At 38.6% G+C, this 19,221-nt stretch overlaps 4 pseudogenes; all 4 read right to left on the reverse strand.

Annotated features, from left to right (window-relative positions):
- Nucleotides 1-8,476: 8,476 nt before the first annotated feature.
- LOC149019433 (cytochrome P450 71B37 pseudogene) lies at nucleotides 8,477-10,102 on the reverse strand (annotated as a pseudogene).
- A 1,886-nt stretch (nucleotides 10,103-11,988) lies between these two features.
- LOC149019434 (galactinol synthase 1 pseudogene) lies at nucleotides 11,989-12,560 on the reverse strand (annotated as a pseudogene).
- Nucleotides 12,561-13,268: 708 nt separating this feature from the next.
- On the reverse strand, nucleotides 13,269-15,382 carry LOC149019435 (GTP-binding protein At3g49725, chloroplastic pseudogene; annotated as a pseudogene).
- Nucleotides 15,383-15,701: 319 nt separating this feature from the next.
- LOC149019436 (cytochrome P450 71B37 pseudogene) lies at nucleotides 15,702-17,340 on the reverse strand (annotated as a pseudogene).
- Nucleotides 17,341-19,221: the final 1,881 nt, after the last annotated feature.

Genomic DNA, 19,221 nt, shown 5'->3' on the forward strand with positions numbered 1-19,221 from the left:
GGTTGAGGTTTAAACATTTAGGGTTTAAAGATTTGTGGCTATGGAAACAGAGAGAAACAGAGATAAAAGAAGATGAAGGGTCCAAGATGAAGAAGACGTAGGAATTGGGGAAAAAATTAACAAATTTTAAATCGTTAATTTTTTATATTCAAAGATTTTATAATTCATAAATTTATAAGATACAAATTAATATGAGGGTATTTTGGTCATAAAAATCATAATTTGTACTTAATTGAACTTATTGGATACCTCAGGGGAGGCAGATGCAAAGTGTCCATTCATTTGGACTAAAAATGACATAGGTCAAACCTCAGGGGGTCCAGATGAAAATTACCCTTAAACTTTTTGAGAGTACAGTGATATTAATCTTTCCCTTTGACCCGACTGGGCACAAATTGATAGGATATTAGGATGGACACTTTAATAAATGATAGTGGCCACGTGTCACAATATGCTGCAAAGGACGGTGTTAAGCTAGAGCAGAAGTCATCAATTGTAAATCTGTAATCACCATTTAATAATCTTATAGTCACAACGGATTTTAAAAAAGTGGAATACCCTAAATCTTAATAAGATAAGATAAGGACATGACTGTTGAAATTTCCATGAAGTTTACCTTTTCAAGCATTGTGCACGAGATTGAGGGATCTTGCTTCAGTCAGTTCTTGTCAAAATCTCAACCGAAATCTCAGATCCTACGGCGTAAAACTTTACATAAATGCATAGGATTAAAGATATATTTTTTTTTGTTATTGTTGTTTTTGTGTGTATGTTATAATCTTGATTAAATGAATATTGTAGAGTTATTTTGTTTCGCACTCAAGCACTAACTCACTCAAGCACTAACCAAGTTTTAAACCATGGATTATGGAATAGATAAATAAAATCCGTTCTCAAGTCTACATCTTTTTGTAATAGATAATTTAAATCTGTCTTCAAATTTTTATACTTATTTTTTAGACATTGTACAAAGTTTAAACACTAAGAGAGTGAACGAAGAGGTATCTCTTACACTTTCAAGTTACAACCCTAACCCTCATTAATAAATGTCTACTCAAAAATCATATTTGATCCATAATCATATTCATTTCGGAGAATAAGTATATAAGTATAAGAGGACATAGTCCCAAAATCAAGTCTACACATTCACACCATTCTCACATATAACAATTTTATGAAATTTGAAATAGAAACAAGTATAAACTAACATTACCTTTCATTTACACAAATTCACACACAATTTATAAGAGATTACAAGATATTAAAATATTGAAGATTTAAATAACTTATCATGCATACAAGATAAGGGTGTCAATTTGGTTAAAAAACCGTTAAACCGTACCGTACCGAACCGTTTAAACCTTACCGTACCGTACCGTTTCCAAATTCGGTACGGTTTTTACCGTTACCGAATTTGGTAATTCGGTATGGTACGGTTACGGTAAACAGTGTCATACCGTCGGTAAATACCATTTACCGTACCGTTTTACCGATTACCGATTACCATTTACCGTACCATATACCGTAAAGATATTAACCCTTTTAAAGTTTAAACCCTAAACTCATGTCAGAGAGTCACGCTTCACTTCGAAGAATCAGAGGACAAGAGTCACAAAGATAGAGAACACTGCCAGTGTTGGGAGCATAGAGAGTGATATTATATAATGCTTGAGGTAAGTAACTAATCAAATGTTATAGATCTAATTAATTATTAACTACCCTTTCTTATTCTGTTTGAAAACGTGGACATGGACTGTAGTCAAGTAAACTCAAGTAGACATAGTCGGAGGGGCAATGGAATAGACAAATCTAGTGAATGAATTGGAAGTCTTGAGAGAAGAATTCCCTCTCCCTTGGTTGACAAGCAAAGACAGAAAATAATGGATAGATTTAATGATTGCTCTTTTATGGGTTTTTGTAGATCATGGCAATGTTGCTGAGCTCAAGCATTTCAACACCTTAGCAATTGCATATCAAGATATGTGGCTTCTTCCACCATCACATATCTAGACTTTAAAAAAAGCAAGAACTGTTCCCATATAAAAAACCCATTACAAGTGACAAAACAAGAAGAAGAGGGCAACAGAGAAGCAAGACAATACCGTAACAAAACCGCACCGTATACAGAACCGTGCCGTTTTTCCATACCGATTTTATACCGTTTTCATACCGTACCGTTTTTTAAATTACCGTTTTCATACCGTACCGTATAAATATGGTACGGTACGGTTATGGTTTGAGGTTTTCAAATTCAATACCGTACCATATCGTACCGAATTACCGTTACCGTACCGAATCGACACCCTTAATACAAGATATGATTAAGTATATTCGTCACATTTCAAGCTTATATAGATCTTTAAATCCCAAAGTAATCCACAAAAGAGAGTGTGTAATTGACCTAAAATAACCCTAGAAAAATAAGAAATTAAATGAGTAATAATCGGGAATCGTCTGGAATCAAAAGGGGGGGGGGGCAAGGGGGTTCAGCCACACAGGTCTTGGTCGACCGCTTAGTATAGGGCTCCAACCCAATAACTCAATTTCGTCCCCAATTTGAATTCAACTTGAAACAGGACTTAGAGGTCCTCAATTTGATGGTATTAGGGTCCCCAAGCTACATTTTAAACACCCCAATTGGTTCTCAACCGAAAACTCCCAAATTCAGCTTTCAGTATTTGCCCGCGGGGGTCTCTGAGAGGTTCAAATCGGTTTCGAATGCAAATGATTGCATGAACCAACTCTCAAAAAGGTTGGGAAGCATTAATGGGACAATAAGTAGCATTCAATGTAACCCAACAATAATAACCACCACAACAATGCAAATATTTCATCATAATTGCATTCAAAAGAGAGGTTGTGAAGTGGTTTCCAAGTCTCCTTACCTTATCGTGCGATTTCTTTTCTTTGTCGCACTTTGGCACCACCCAAGGAGTGAAAAAGGTTCAACATCACGAGCTCTCCTTCTCTCCCACGTTATTAGCCTCCTTCTTGCATAAACAATGTGTTTGTGGGGTTAGAGAAACATAAAATAGGGTTTTAAACCTGAAGTTCCAAATCTGTCCCGAATCTGGGTAGGGGAGGTTGATCCAACCGGTCAACTGCCTCTGACCAACCGGCCCTATATCTCCTTCATAAGAAATCTGATTGCGACGGGCTTCGGAGGGTAAAAGGTCATTTCAAGGCTTAATCATTGGTATAGTTTACCTTAAATTTCGAGTCCTCTACCATCGGTTTACAGACATTTCAAAACATCCTTTTTATGCCTTCTAGATTGACATTCTCTCTTATTTTGAAGTCCATCAGAGTGATCGGGTCTTCATCGTGGTCATCCACCTCCATAGGTTCAATTTCCAAACACCCGGGATCAACTCAGATGGTCCAGAGTTGTCACTTACTTGTACTCCGGGTTCGCGGTCCTGAATGCAAGGGGTTAAAGGGTCAAATTTTTAGGGGATTTCACAATCTTCCTTTGACAACATGATCGTAAGGCAAAATATGTCTTCTTCCTTGTCCCCCTGTTCTTCCACTCCTCCATCAGAGATCCAGGCATCCGCACCTTCAGGATAGAAACCATCACTGTCAAAGCCTTCATCATCCTCCACCATAGTTTCCTGACCCTCATTGGCTGCCTCACCCGAAACCATAGCTGCATAAGTTTTCCTTTGGTCATCCGAGGGAACTTCACCTACATCCTAGCCTAACTGTTCTCTCTTGATTTTCTTACTACTGTGCTGGATCTAGTCAAGCGCCTCCATGCAAATTTCCACCTTAGGGTTTCCCTTGGCTCCCCTGCCATTCCACACTTGATGGGGAACTTTTTTTTTTTATCAAGAAATTTCATTGGTCAAAATCACCTTTTCTTCTTCTTCTTTCTTTCTCCTAGATAGAGGTCAATTTTATCAAGAATTAATAATAAAAGAAAATAAGGAATACAAGGAACTAAAAACACTCAACTCTACAACATCAATTGCCTCAATACACCCAAAGCTCACGAGTTCTTGACAATGTTGTCGAGACTAAGGGCATTGCCTACTACCAACTTCTTTCATGTCCCTTACATTCCATAAATGAATCTTCATAGAAAGTTAGTGTATATTGGTACCTTCAATGCAAGCGTTAGAAGACTTGCCAGCTTTCTTTGACTTCTCCATTAGTGCTCGATCCACCCTCTCCAAAATCTCAAAGGTGCTTTGAATATAAGCACCATCCATTAGAACGGGTTGTGAAGACTGACGATTTTCATGCCCACGAACAAAAATCCCTCTTCCTTACTTGTGTGTATAACAAAAATCATGTCCTTCCAGGCCTAGCTGCAGGGCCCAATTGAGAAAGGGAGTTCGTTCCTAATTCTTGGAAATTTGCAATTACCTCCCTTGAGAAATTAATCTCCACATTTTCCTTTGATGGACGTAGAACTACCAATTCACCCTTACCTGAGATGGCCCGAAGTGGGACCCATTCGGCATTCACAAGTCAATCTTCATCTAGAGGATGAGATTTGGACGAGAGTGACAACTCATCTGAATATTGAGATTGAGAACTATAAAGGTGAAGGCATACATCCTTATCCTTATCTGCTTAGATCACATTCAAAAATTGACTTTGTCGCAGAGAATGTTTAATCACCTCCCTTGATCAAGTTGATCCCACATTTTCCTCCCTTGGATGTGGAACAACCATTTCACCTCTTTTACCTTAGGTGGGCCCTGTTGGGACCCATCCATGAGTCTATCCTCATTAGAGTGATGAGATTCGAATGAGTATGGCACTCCATCCATATTTTGAAAGTACTTAGAGGAATGAGGTCTACATCCTTCTCTTAATTACATACATATGAATTTGAAATTGAAGATATTCCTAAGCTGCACTTAGTGTGTGGGACCTGATGTCGTCTACTGGTATCTAAGCATCAAAAGACTGAGAGATCAAAGGAGTCTCAACCTTTGACACCTCCACCCGTAAAGTCCTCGCAAGACTAAAGTTTCCAACAATAAAATCTTCTCTCTGCTCCAAATTGCCAAAGTTCGCCGCCTCTAGAGTCCTTCCTAAAATAAAATCTCCCTCAACTGAATCCTCTCTCTCTCCCCTCCAAATTGCCTGTGTCTACCTCCCTATTCTTTTGGTCCAGCAACCTAACTGACTGTGCTTCTGCTGAAGCTGAAATTTTCATTGACTTGCATTGATTGGCATGGTGTCCAAATCATTTACAATAGAAGCATTTCAACAAACTATCCTCATACACTACCACCATCTTTAGAGTATAGTTTTCTACCTGCGCCTCTTTTATCCTCTCTACATCCAAGTCCACTTCAACTAAGACACGAGCATAGTTTCCTAATGACAGCACATGAGTTCTCATGTCTAGAGTAACTGAATGACCCACTATCTTCATAATCGATAATAAAAATCTTTTCATGCTAGTACTCCATTGGAGGATCTAGTAAAACGGACCCAAACTAACTTTAATGAAAGTTGTGCCCTCCCTATGATCATTAAAATGCGACTCCAATGTAAAAACATAACAATCGCAAATCCAATTTAAAAGGGGCTTTGATGCCAAATTGTTGTCATGTCATTCTCATTCCCAAACTGAAAAAGGAAATTACCCCTTCTTAGATAATGTAGAAAAACCGGGGTTGTAAGCTTCACATTTGATGAACTTCTTGTCACACCATATCCATCGATGTGCGATGAAAATCAAGTCTGCCAATCAATGAAAACTTGTAAAGATTGTGAAGCAGAGGCTCAGCCACATTAAATTGGGCTTGGAACTTGTCCTCCATGTTTTGCCAACTGAAGATAGAGTTGGTTGGAAGGTTACAGTACCAAGTGAAGGTTGTTCTAGTCAGAGAATTGGGGAACAATCTCAACTTTAGTATTTCATCTCAACTAGCATGCTTATGTTGCACAAAAAAACGCGCCACATGGTTTACTATGGACATGTTGTCCTCCCCAGAAAACTTGGTAAACTCCAGGACTTTGAAGTTTCGTCCTAGGGCTATCTGGTTATAGTATTTTGGGTATAGCTTTCTATAAACTGGCCTCATCATAGGCCTATCGATCCGTAGGGTTAATCTAGTCTTGTTTAAATGAATAACTCTCTCTCGGTCAATAGGGCATGTCTGTTGCCCCTGTTAAGGCCAAAACTTTGGTCAGTCTCCTTGCCTCTCCACTAGGATTCCTCTTTGTGTAAAAGGGTCACTGTTAGGTGGCAAAGGGTCTGTTTCAGGCACTTTCAATGGGGTCTACTATCTATTTTGAAAGGGGTTGAAAGGAGGATAGCTGTTATAGTGGTCTCCAACACTTTGCAAATCAGGAACCTGATTTACCCCAAAAGAATGGCATTTGTTTCTATGGCCACTTATGGTAGGCCATGGGGATTTTTTACCTGTGGAGGTGGCCTTGAAGACTGTGCCATAGGATTTTCGTACAAAATACACTAGCTTGGGCAAACTTTCAATGCCTGGAGCCTCTACCCTGTTTGATGTTGCCAAGTATCCGCTAGACGTGAGTCACGTGACTGAGGAGCCTCATGCACTAGAGTATGTTCTCAAACAACTGCGTTGCATGCTGGCTATCGCATTGTGACTCAGCCAAGACTTGACATAGGGTTCTAAATGTCTCTTCAACAAAATTGCCATTAAGGGGTCGATGACCTATTTCATTGTTACTCTCCCTGCCCTAATTCACTTCCTGGAGGAAAAGAGTATTTTTTTCTTTTCTTTTCTACAATTCTCGCCATTCGTGTTGTTACCATTATGGCTGACGTCCCACCGAGCCTGCCAAAAAAATGTTTGTCCAATTTCATCTTAGATTTGCACTAGCATGCCAGAGTTTGTGACTGACCCAAGGGAATTGCGAATTATTAGGCTCTTGTGAGTTCTATCTGTTTCAATGTATTGAGGACTTTGATGCCTTTTGGGAGAAGGCAACACAAACTTGTGGGATTCCTTCTAAGTGAGCCTATACCATTGCTATGCTAAGGCTACAGAAGAAGAAGAAGAACAAAACCTAAAACTAAACTATGATTAAAAAATGAAAAATAAATAAATAAATGAATAAGAAGATAAGTGTAAATTGTCATTTGATTGATGATTGGTGTCTAAAAATGAGCTTACACTGATATTCATAGAGGGATGGGTTACAACCTCCTGAAACTACCTAAAACTACCTTAAACGATTAACAAACCTAGAGTGTTTGAGAAATCATGCGGATACAATAGGCACATGCTTTATACCAAGTCAAGAAAATGGATTACCAGTTAAATCTGAAAATAATTAAAGGAGTAATCAATAAAGTTGAGTCATGTGAATTCATTACACATCTCAAAGAGAACTTCATTGCAGTGATTGCTTATGAAAATATAAGTTCTTGAGGTTGACATTCTTTGGTTCATTTACACAAGGATCTTCAGTATTCCTTACTATTTTGGTGAAAATTGTGTAGCTCTGTTCCAACTTCGATGTGAATAGATCTATCTGATTGTAGAACTTATATAGACCATGGACCAACAGAAATAATAAAGCCAAAGATCTTGACAACACCCATGGTTAAGAAGGAAGAAAGATTACCAATATCATGTATGCACTTGAAATGCCTTATGGAATTTCCATGTTTTGAGGAGTTTGATGCATCAATATCTTGCACCAACATGACATGTCTTAGGGTTGTACATCACTTACCCCCAATTGAGGCAAGATCATATGATAAAGAAGTGATAAGAACATGATATATCCAAGTTGTGATAAGGTATATAATAGCATGACATAGGTTTCTATCACTTCGGTAAGAATATCAAGGGTGGGCAAGAATCATACAATAAGGAATACATATAACAACATTTAGGTTTTTTTTTCTTCTTTGGTAGACAATATTGAAGGTATCTACTTGCTATATAGTATGTTTTTCAATGTGATGAAAAACAAAAAATGATTTGGTAAGTGATGATTGACCTTTCAAATGTAAATTGAAGGAAATAATGATTCAAATTCCCATTTTGAAGATAAATATTAATGAAAGTTACAAATATTGGTTTGTTTGTTAATTTGTAAGCTAGATACACAACATGCAAATCAAGGGCATTGACATCACATTCTCATAAGCCCTTAGGAGGATGCAGAGTCTAGACCCTCTCCATCTAGGCAGGGCTGTCCTCCCATCTTTGCTCCCACTCTCATAATAGATCTCACATAACATGGGCAGGCCCATGTGTGAAGGTGGAGGGATGGGAAGACGAGCAATTGGGTGTAGACGATGCACTCACGCAGAGTCTAGTGGATTCAATCAAATTCAAAGGCCTAAAGCTAATGGGAGAGAGGCCGAGTAGCTAGCTAGCTATCTAGAATCTGCAAAATTTGTCTCAAACTAAGGAACAACAATGAAATCCAATGTAAACAAGAACAACAGTGGAAGGGAAGGGAATAAAAATGATGCTTAGGGATTCAAATCATGCAAATAAGAATCATCTTTCTTCTAAGGGTCCATCACCTTCTTAATAGGAACGAGGTAAAGAGGAATTTTCTTATAAGCAATGAGACCTGCTTGGTCTTCCACGTTTATATCTTCCGTCTTCATCCCATCAGGAAGGCCCCAATCAAAGGCATAGAGAAGATTTGCAAGTGCAAGCTCAACAATAGAAAGACCCATGTTCATCCCAGGACACATTCTCCTACCTGCTCCAAAAGGCAACAGTGTAAAATGTGCCCCCTTATAATCGACCGTGCTATTCATGAACCTCTCTGGCATGAATTCTTCTGGTTCCACCCAATATTTTGGATCTCTCCCTATGGCCCAAGCATTCACTAGGATCCTTGTTTTTGGGTGAATATCATATCCATCAATGGTAAAATGGTTTATGACTTCTCGTGGGACCACTAGAGGAACAGGAGTATGCAATCTCAAAGTCTCCTTTATCACCATTTTAAAGAATTGAAGCTTATCAATATCTGCTTCAGCAACTTTTCCTTTGTTTCCAACGGCGGTCCTTATCTCATCTTGTACTTTTTTCATCACATCAGGGTTCTTGGCAAGCTCTGTCATTGCCCACTCCATTGTAACAGCTCCAGTGTCTACCCCACCTAAAAATATGTTCTGAGAAGAAAAAATAATTTCGTCAAGAACAATTCAAAATCAGATGGTAATTAAGCGCGCCGATGCAAGGAGAGAAAGTATTAGAGACATTTATCTAGCAGGTGGCCTAATTACCATGAGGAGTCCTTTGATTTGATCATGAGTGAGACCACCTGCACCTGTATGATCCTTTCCTACACTGAGCAAGACATCAATGATGTCTTCTTGTTCGGATTCATTCTTCTTGCTTTTGAGGTGTTCATCAATCAGGTGTTGGTAGAAATGATCGAATTCATGGAATATCTCCTCACACTTTCGGTTGAGGCCAGTGAGTCTGTCCATGATCCACCCTACATGAGGGAAAAAATCTGTCCCGGAAAAGCTACCCAACATAGCTACGGCATCATGTATAGCTTCTGAAAACCGTCCGTTGTCAAAGTCTCTTCCCTTGTAACTCTTACCAAAAGCAACCCTACAAGTTATCTCATCAGTGAGGGCATAAAGTGTCTCAATGAGATTAACAGGAGTTAAAGCAGATTTGGAGATTGAGTTAATCATGGAAGCAACACACGCTTCTCTAATGGGATTATAAGATTGCACCCTCTTCACACTGAAGAGCTCTTGTACACAGAGCTTCTTCATCTCCCTCCAGTACTCATTGTAAGGCCCGAAAACAATGTCAGAAAAGTTGTACGAAAGCCTCCTAGGCCCTGACAAGTAAGGCCTACTGCAACAATCAGTATCATGAGACTTCATGACCTCACTTGCAATTTCAGCCGATGAGACGATTATTGTGGGCATGCGCCCAAGTACCAAATGCATGATTGGACCATATTGCTTTGAGAGTTGTTGTAGAGAGCGATGAGGAAGCGCACCAAGTTGGTGCAAGTTACCTATGATGGGAAGCTTACCAGGGCCCGGAGGAAGTTTATTCCTTCTTTTCACTTGTTTGTTCTTGAGAATAAGAAGCAGAGGAAGGAGCGCTGGAAGGAATAAAAGCCATAATGGCATGGTGAAAAGCCCAATCATAATTTGGTTTTTCAACTCCTATGTATGATCGATGGCTTTGAGTGATTGGTTCAAGTATTCAATAGACCAGCATACACCCCTTTATATAGCATTTTCATTTTTTATTTTTTAAATCACATGTTGCTGCTTCCATGTCTAATCATTGATAAATTAATGATTTTTTTTGGAGTAGAATCTAAGATATTATTCGAAATATTTGTTTCCATGGTTGAGGCATCACTGTGGCATGATTCATGAGTTTATATGATGAAGGGCGAATGATAGATTGGAAATCCCAATCCTAACAAGATTCAAATTCTTTTCTTAATTTACTTGTTGTATTTGTCACATTCTTTCGGTTGGTAAGATGTTTAATTTGTAACTTCTTCTTTATTTAATTGATGAAAAAAACATTAAAATTTTCTAGCTCACAATCACCTTTGGTTTGGAATAAAAAGTCAAATTTATTAAGAAATAATAAAAGTCAATTTGTTTCAGCACTTATAGGTGGCATATATAATATGTTCATCCCCTATATATAAAATCATTTCTTCTAAAAGAAATATAAAAGAAAGAATTTTGTACTGGTGACCTACTTAAATGGGGTGAAACTCTAGACACCCCGTTAAGAGAAAAAAATTACTCATGACCCAATTCCAAAAATATTCGTTCCATTGATAGCCTTCACTCTGTTTATTAATTTTAAATTTTAAAATTAAAACAGCTTACCTAGCACTGGAAACCATCACACCCCCTCCTTCTGCCAGTGGCTCCTGCCTCACATTCCCTTGGCCGAAAATCACCTACCACCACTGGCTCAAAACCCTAAAATAAAACAAAACAAATCAAAATCCTAAAAAATCAAAGGTTTTTTAAATCTTGTTGATTGTCTTTGTAATTGTCAAAGACATCATCACAAGTGTCCTCACAAGTTTTCAAATTTTGTTGCACACATGTACTGGAGCTTTCATTACACTCGCAATTTATACAATGAGATTTTGAAATGTAAGACTCATTATTGATCGTTTCTCGGAAGAGTAGGACAATGTTATTACTTAAGGGCCTGTTTGGTTACGTGAATCTTGAAATCTCTGGATTCATGAATCTGAGAATTATACCCGTTTGGTTGTAAAAATCTCTAGATTCATGAAGTCTAGAGATTCATCTTTTTACACTAAAAACGTGAATCTGTAGATTTATGGGTAAAGGGTGAAATCCAGAGATTTCAAAAAAGCTATACATTTGCACATTCACAAAAATCACGTCCATCAAATAGTTTTTTAGGATGAATCCACAGATTTAATTCCACAACCAAACACTTAATTTTATAAATTATGACTCCATAGATTTGAAATCTCCAGACTCATGTAACCAAACAGGCCCTAAATGAAGCTTAAAAACTTCATCATAAATGTCCTCATAGATTTCAAAATCTAGTTGCACGCATGTACTAGAGTCTTCATTACACTTCCAATTTATACGGTCAACAGATTTTTGAAAAGCAAGATTAAAATTGACATTTCTTGGAAGAGCAAGACCATATATGTTACACACTACTCAAGCAAGATCCATTTAAGTAATCTTCTTTGGAGAGATAAATCAAAGAGAACGTTTTGATGAAGAATTTAAAAATCGTGATGTATATGTTGTTCCTTGCTTGATTGCAGATTTATCCGAAACAGATTACTTGCTAGTTTCTCTATTGATATCCACTTCATTTGCATCAAATTTGAACGTACCAAAGAACAATGTTCAAGTAAATGGATATAAGTCGAAACTGTATTTGGATATCAATCTGAGTAATTTTTACATCTACCAAAAAAAAAAATCATCCAATGAGTAATATGGCTACTTCGGCCATGAACTAGTCATGCCCATCTTATTAATTAGTACCATCCATGGTACCCCTACTCTAAGCAGCCGATGGGGGCCTTACAACGCCGCAACAAGAGGCTGCCGTGCCGGGGCTCAACTTCTGCCGGCTTCCTGTAATCCAAAGCTTCGTCGTCGTAAATGTCGCACCACTTCTTCTTCACCAGCATCTTTATATATATATCATCATCTCTGTCCATGTTCTCTTCCTCACCCGTGTACCTCCGGGGCTTCGATTATATTCCTGTTCATCATATTCATACAATAACCAATTAATATTGGATCCATGACAGTATCTCTAGCTGATGATCGAGTCACACGTACACAATTTTTAAAAGACTTACCGCAGCACAGTAATGGATGACTTTGGCCTTGTCCAATTCGATATTCTCTGGGTGACACCATAGCATGGCCAAAACCAGATTGTATACTGGAGGAATGGGCATATAGATGTCCTTGAAAAACATGTTCAGGAAGTCTTGCTCTGCAAAAGTGGTGTAGGTGGAGTGACCTTGACAGTCTTCAAGAGATCATCGCAGGTGGAGAGGCTGGCATTGAACACGAACATGCCGGCGTTGAAGTAGATAAGGGCAGGTGGTGAGCCCATCTCGGCGAACTAGCCACTTAACCCTATCTGGGCACTGCTGGCAGTAACCGAGACGTAGGCCGGAGACATTGACGATCCGACTGTGATATATTTTGGCAACCAGTAAGAAACTTCTGAATTAGGCTCTCAGATACTAGTAAGTCGATCGCATGGGCCCATGGCTTTGAGAAAGAGAATTGAGAAAAGGGACCAACTCTTTTTCTGAAGAAAAACATGAAGTCAGATTTTGCTTGGGAATCCTGTAAGATTCCGATTCCGCTTTCCTATTCAATTTGGATTCCTTCCTTATTCGGTCCCTGAGTCTGTAGGGATGAAGATCCTTATTCCACGGAATCTCACCTTTCCCGAGTTGTTGAGAATAGGTTCTGGATTTCTCTCAACACACGCCATTGATGCTCCGGTTCATTCTTCAATCCTTCCGACCTGACCACGGTTCACCGAATCTATATTATACGTCCGATCTATTCTTTCACTCATCACTTTGATGTCTATGGGAGCCTTGAAAGCTCCTGATCCCGATGGTTTGCCACCATTGTTCTATAAAAGGTTTTGGGATTTAACTAACATTGATCTTATAATGTGCCTAATGGGGCCTAATTCGATGTATGGATGCTAGATTGGGCCAGCGTAGTGTGGGATAAGTTAAAAAGCTTGACTCAGCTCATTCCATTAGCTTATATTCTAAACTTTTAGTGCATTGGTAAGTACCTAACATTTGGTATCAAAGAAAGGAATAAACATGGTTTTCTAGGCTTTAGAGGACTCCCTTTGTTGCTCATCCTAAATCTCCAAATTCTCCAAGCCATCATCTTGTCCATCACCCAAAGCTTGTGAACTCCAATAGATGACAGATCAAATGCACCATCTTCCTCATCGTTGAGCTCATAAGGTGACAGCTCAGATGCTACCTCATCCTCATCCCCTCTCATAAACTAGATAGGTCACACAAAGTTCCATCAACACTAGTTTTCTTCTATAAGAGATTTACCTTATTCCAAACTTCAATCATATTTTGAAGCTTTTCCTCAGAGACCCCTATTTGCTGCAGTATTTCAAGTACAATTAACTGTTCCTCATCCAAATTGACTGCAGTCGAGTCAAGTACATGCACTAAAAGGTCTGCTTCCACCACTTTCTCTAAGGTAGCATGAAATGCTTCCACTAATTGGATAGATGAATCTGAGTTAAACCCGGTTGTATCATCAAGAAGCACTTTCCTCCCTGAAGAAAGAATTACATTTCGAAACCAATGATCCACTGTCACAAATACCCTGTCATCACTATATAAATCATTGTCTGAAAGAGCACACTAACTAGAGTAGAATTCCTAGCATTTGTGTGTCCAACAACAACAATTGCTAAGCCTTGACCATTTATGCCTCCACGCATCTTGCAAGAAGCACGTTACAAATGTTGAGTCAGACGAACTTCTTCCATGTGGGACAGTAAATGATTTTGTCACTCTAAGATTCTTCGACATTGAAGTTGGAGTTCTATCTCTCTAGCACCATAAATAAAACCATGTCCCCCTCTTCCTCTCCCTCGGGCACTGACAACTTCATCTTCTCCATCTGCACCGAAAGTAAGATGTCCGTCTAGGCCACAAACACAGACAAGCCTAGTTTTCTGGTATGTCAGAGCTTCAAGTTCTGCCCTTTATTTGTGCATGTGCTTTGAATATCTGTATTATAAGACACATGACCCAATACAAGTTTGCCCTAAGCCAGCTCCAAATTTTGTTGTTGAACCTCGGAAAGGGCTACTAAGAAAAGGCTACCTACTGTCCAAAAAAAAAATACAAAAAAAAAATTGAGGGAGCAGAGTGCAATCACTTAGAGAGGGCTACTTACCCCAAAGTGTGAGCTACCTTTGGAGCTTTTGGTGCATTGGTCAAGTACCAAACGTTGGTGTCCGAGCTAGGTCGATTCAACAACAATGAATTTGAAGGACTTACAAATAAATTTGTGACAAGTTCTCAGATATGTGATAAAAGTAAGGGTGCTACCACCTAACAGTACCTTTAAAATTGAAGATGGAAACCTTTTTATTTTTGTTGCAACTGATGTATTGCTTAACTGGACTTTAGATGTATATATTCCTTTGAGACTGTATGTACTGAACTAGACACTATTGAAAGGTCAAATATAAACATAACAGGACTTTAGACTATATACATATTTTATGAGTCAAACTATCAAACAGGTTGTTTGTTTTGTTATTGAGAATGTTTAATTTAATATTTTGTTTTAGTAGTTATAAACAGGTTGATAAAGAAAGGAACTGTCACATGCCCTAGTTAAATGTCCATAATGTGGGCCCCACCAAGCCTGTGAAAACTGGGGTCGTGACAGAGGTGGTATCACAAAGAAAATGATATATCCAAGTTGTGATAAGAACATGATATATCCAAGTTGTGATGAGGTATATAATAGCATGACACTATGCTTCTGTTGCTTCGGTCAGAATATCAAGGGTGGGCAAGAATCATACAATAAGGAATACATATAACAACATTGATGGTGTTTTTTTGGGTAGACAATATTGAAGGTAACTACTTGCTATATGGTACGTTTTCCAATGTGATGAAGAAAAATAAATGATTTGGTAAGTGATGATTGACCTTTGAAATGTAAATTAAGGGAAATAATGATTCAAATCCATTTTTAAAGATAAATATTGATGAAAGTTACAAATTTTGGTTTATTTGTAAGCTAGAAACACAACATGCAAATCAAGGGCGTTGACATCACATTCTCATAAGCCCTTAGGAGGACGCAGAGACCAGATCCTCTCCACCTAGGAGGGGCTAGCTGTCCACCCATCTTTGCTCCCACTCTCACAGTAGATCTCACACAACATGGCAGGCCCATGTGTGAAGGTGGAGGGACGGGAGGACGGGTAGTTGGGCGTAGATGATGTGCACTCACGTACGCAGAGTGTAGTGGATCCGATCAAATCCAATGGCCTAAAGCTAATGGGAGAGAAGCCGAGTAGCTAGCTAGCTATCTAGAATCTGTGAAATCTGTCTCAAACTAAGGAACAATAATGAAAACCAATGTAAATAGGAACAATGATGGAAGGGAAGGGGAATAAAAGTGATGCTTATGGGTTCAAATCATGCAAATAAGAATCGTCTTTCTTCTAAGGGTCCATCACCTTCTTAATAGGAATGAGATAAAGAGGAATTTTCTTACGAGCAACGAGACCTGCTTGGTCTTCCACATTTATATCTTCCGTCTTCATCCCATCAGGAAGGCCCCAATCAAAGGCATAGAGAAGATTTGCAAGTGCAAGCTCAATATTAGAAATACCCATGGTCATCCCAGGACATATTCTCCTACCTGCTCCAAAGGGCACCAGTGTAAAATGTGCCCCCTTATAATCAACCGTGCTATTCATGAACCTCTCTGGCCTGAATTCTTCTGGTTCCACCCAATATTTCGGATCTCTCCCTATGGCCCAAGCATTCACTAGGATCCTTGTTTTTGGGTGAATATCATATCCATCAATGGTAAAATGGTTTATGACTTCTCGTGGGACCACTAAAGGAACGGGAATATGCAATCTCAGAGTCTCCTTTATCACCATTTTAAAGAATTGAAGCTTATCAATATCTGCTTCAGCAACCTTCCCTTTGTATCCAACCGCTGTCCTGATCTCATCTTGTACTTTCTTCATCACATCGGGGTTCTTGGCAAGCTCTGTCATTGCCCACTCCATTGTAACAGCCGCAGTGTCTACCCCACCTAAAAATATGTTCTGAGAAGAAAAATACTTTCATGAAGAACAATTCAAAGAAATCCAAAATCAAATGGTAATTAATTAAGCGTGCCCATGCAAGGAGAGAAAGTATTAGAGACATTTAGCTAGCATGTGGCCTAATTACCATGAGGACTCCTTTGATGTGATCATGAGTAAGACCACCTGCAATTGTATGATCCTTTCCTACACTGAGCAAGACATCAATGATGTCTTCTTGGTCGGACTCAGTCTTCTTTCTTTTGAGGTGTTCATCAATCAGGTGTTGGTAGAAATGATCGAATTCATGGAATATCTCCTCACACTTCCGGTTAAGGCCAGTGAGTCTGTCCATGATCCACCCTACACGAGGGAAAAATCTGTCCCAGAAGAAGCTACCCAACATAGCCATGGCATCATGTACAGCTTCTGAAAAGCGTCCGTTGTCAAAGTCTCTTCCATTGTAACTCTTACCAAAAGCAACCCTACAAGTTATCTCATCAGTGAGGGCATAAAGCGTCTTGCTGAGATTAACAGGAGTTAAAGCAGATTTGGAGATTGAGTTAATCATGGAAGCAACACACGCTTCTCTAATGGGATTATAAGATTGCACCCTCTTCACACTGAAGAGCTCTTGTACACAGAGCTTCTTCATCTCCCTCCAGTACTCATTGTAAGGCCCGAAAACAATGTCAGAGAAGTTGTACGAAAGCCTCCTAGGCCCTGACAAGTCAGGCCTACTGCAACAATCAGTATCATGAGACTTCATGACCTCACTTGCAATTTCAGCAGATGAGACGATTATTGTAGGCATGCGCCCAAGTACCAAATGCATGATTGGACCATATTGCTTTGAGAGTTGCTGTAGAGAGCGATGAGGAAGCGCACCAAGTTGGTGCAAGTTACCTATGATGGGAAGCTTACTAGGACCAGGAGGAAGGTTATTCCTTCTCTTCACTTGTTTGTTCTTGAGAATAAGAAGCAGAGGAAGGAGCGCTAGAAGGAATAAAAGCCATAATGGCATGGTGAAAAGCCCAATCATAATTTGGTTTTTCAGCTCCTAAGTATGATCCATATACCCCTTTATATAGCTTATTTATTTTTTATTTTTTACATCACATGTTGCTTCCACGTCTAATTATTGAGAAATTAATGATTTTTTTTGGGAATCCAAGACCTTACTTTAGTTATTATGGTTCGGCGATTGTGGCATAATTCATGGGATTATGTGATGAACGGCGAATGATATAGCATAAGAAATCCCAATCCTATGTCTTTCGAAATCTTTAGTTCCTATGGTTCCGGCGCCACAAACGATTGTGGCATACGCTTCATGCATTATATGATGAAGGGCGAGTGATAGAACATAGGGAATCCCAACGCTCAATAGATTCGAATTCTTAATTTACTTATCCATGTGCATATTTGTCTAATTCTTTTGGGTCAATCTTTCATTTGGAACTTCTTTTTTATTTAAGGGAAGGGCCGGGTAGCTGAAGGGACGTGTGAATATATTAACTGAATGATTCTAAATTTCTACCGTTAGATCCGTTGACTAAATTTGAATCATTCGATAAAATTCTTATTTTTTCTCCTAATATTTATGTATTAATTAAGATAACCTTCTATCACCAGTTAAATAAAAAATTAAAAAAAAAAAAAAAATTTTGCTGGTGGTTAATGTGACGGCTAAATTTCTTCTTCCTATGTTCCTTCTCTGTCTCTTCCTCTGTTCCTTCTCCTTTTCCATTGGCCCTGAAACTCAGGAAAAAGAAAGTGTTAACCTATAGAAGAACAATATTAGAGAAGAAACCGAGGAAGAAGAAAGAGATGTTACTGCCAACGAGAATCAACAACTGGTGATATTAGGTTAAACTTAACTAATCCTAAATAATAAGAGAAAAAAATAGGAATATTATTGATGATTTAGATTTAATTTAACAAATTTGACGGCAAATATTCAAAGCAGTTTAGCTAACCTATTCACATGTCCATTAGCTACACTTAACCTTTATTTAATAAATAAAAAAACATTAAAATTTTCTTGGTCAAATCACTATCTGTTGTAAAAAAAAGTCAACTTTATTAAGAAATAATAAAAACCAATGGGTTTGCCCCTTAATTTCATATGTAATATATGTCCATCCATTTTATATAAAATCATCTGTTCCGGAACAAAAGAAGTATAAAAGAAAGAATCTTATACTGATGGCCCACTTCACCCGACTTAAGTGAAATAAAAATCATTCATGAGGCAATTCCAAAATTATTGGTTCCACTGATATAGGTAGCCTCACTCAGTTTATTAAATTAAAATTTAAAATTGAAACCCTAATGCCCTTAAAGGGGTATTAACCCATTTATCCCCTCCCCATGTGCAACTCTTATGTGGGTGAACCATTTTCTTCCTACACTTTACAAGAAACAACTCACTACTGCTGGATATCACCACACCCCCTTTTCCTCGACCAGTGACCACTGCCCCCACCTGCCCCTTGCTGAAAATCAGCTGCCACCACTGGCTCAAAATCCTAAAAAATCTAAGGTTTTCTAAATCTCTCAATTGCCTTTGTAATTGTCAAAGAATTCATCACAAATGTCCTCACAAGTTCCCAATTCTTGTTGCACCCATGTACGGGAGTTTTCATTACACTCTGCAATTTATACAGTCAATAGGTTTTTGAAACGTAAGACTCAAATTGATCGTTTCTCCAAAGAGTAGGACAATATTATTACTGAAATGTAGCTTAACGATTTCATCATAAATGTCCTCAAAGGTTTCGAGATCTTGTTGCACGCATGTACTAGAGTCTTCATTACACTTCCAATTTATACGGTCAACAGGATTTTGAAAAGCAAAAATAAATTGGTCGTTTCTTGGAAGAGCAACGCCATATCACACACACTACTCGAGCGATCAAAT

The sequence above is a fragment of the Hakea prostrata genome, chromosome 4 (assembly GCF_041222555.1).
Source record: "Hakea prostrata isolate BN-2017 chromosome 4, UWA_Hpros_2, whole genome shotgun sequence".
In the NCBI taxonomy this organism is placed as follows: domain Eukaryota; kingdom Viridiplantae; phylum Streptophyta; class Magnoliopsida; order Proteales; family Proteaceae; genus Hakea; species Hakea prostrata.